Source organism: Sapajus apella, unplaced genomic scaffold (assembly GCF_009761245.1).
Source record: "Sapajus apella isolate SASKATOON/1434 unplaced genomic scaffold, GSC_monkey_1.0 scaffold10, whole genome shotgun sequence".
NCBI lineage: Eukaryota > Metazoa > Chordata > Mammalia > Primates > Cebidae > Sapajus > Sapajus apella.
This window is the reverse complement of record NW_022436950.1, coordinates 8,424,868-8,425,453: the sequence shown is the minus strand read 5'-3', so window position 1 is coordinate 8,425,453 and position 586 is coordinate 8,424,868. Positions and strand designations below refer to the sequence as shown.

General features: G+C 47.8%; 1 non-coding gene across 1 annotated transcript; it reads right to left on the bottom strand.

Annotated features, from left to right (window-relative positions):
* Window positions 1-278: 278 nt before the first annotated feature.
* On the bottom strand, window positions 279-385 carry LOC116552105. Its single transcript, XR_004269222.1, has one exon. It is a non-coding gene; the product is annotated as a U6 spliceosomal RNA (small nuclear RNA).
* Between the last annotated feature and the right edge of the window lie 201 nt (window positions 386-586).

Here is a 586-nt window from a genome sequence, read left to right as displayed (position 1 = left end):
GCACCCAGCCTGCCAAATGATTTTGCTCAACTATAGGCTGATGTCAGTGTTCTGAACACATTTAGGGCAGGCAAGGCTAAGTGACGACAGCTGGTAGGTTAGGTATATTGAATGCATTTTCCATTTTCCACTCATTTTCCACTTAAGAACTCCTGACCTCAAGCGATCCATCCACCTGGGCCTCCCAAAGTGCTGGGATTATAGGCTTGAGCCACCCAGCACCTCCCTTCCTCCCTTCCTTCCTTCTTCCCTCCCTCCCTCCCTTCCTTCCTTCCTTTTTTTTTTTAATTATTTTTTTAAAAACTCGTGTCATCCTTGTGCAGGGGCCATGCTAATCTTCTCTGTATCATTCCAATTTTAGTATCTGTGCTGCCGAAGGGAGTACCCTTCCTTCCTTTTTTTTGTAGCGACAGGGTCTCACTATGTTGCCCAGGCTGTTCTGGAACAGTCCTCTCGCCTCGGCCTCCCAAAGTGCTGTGATTACAAGCATGACCTGCACCCAGCCTGCCAAATGATTTTGCTCAACTATAGGCTGATGTCAGTGTTCTGAACACATTTAGGGCAGGCAAGGCTAAGTGACGACAGC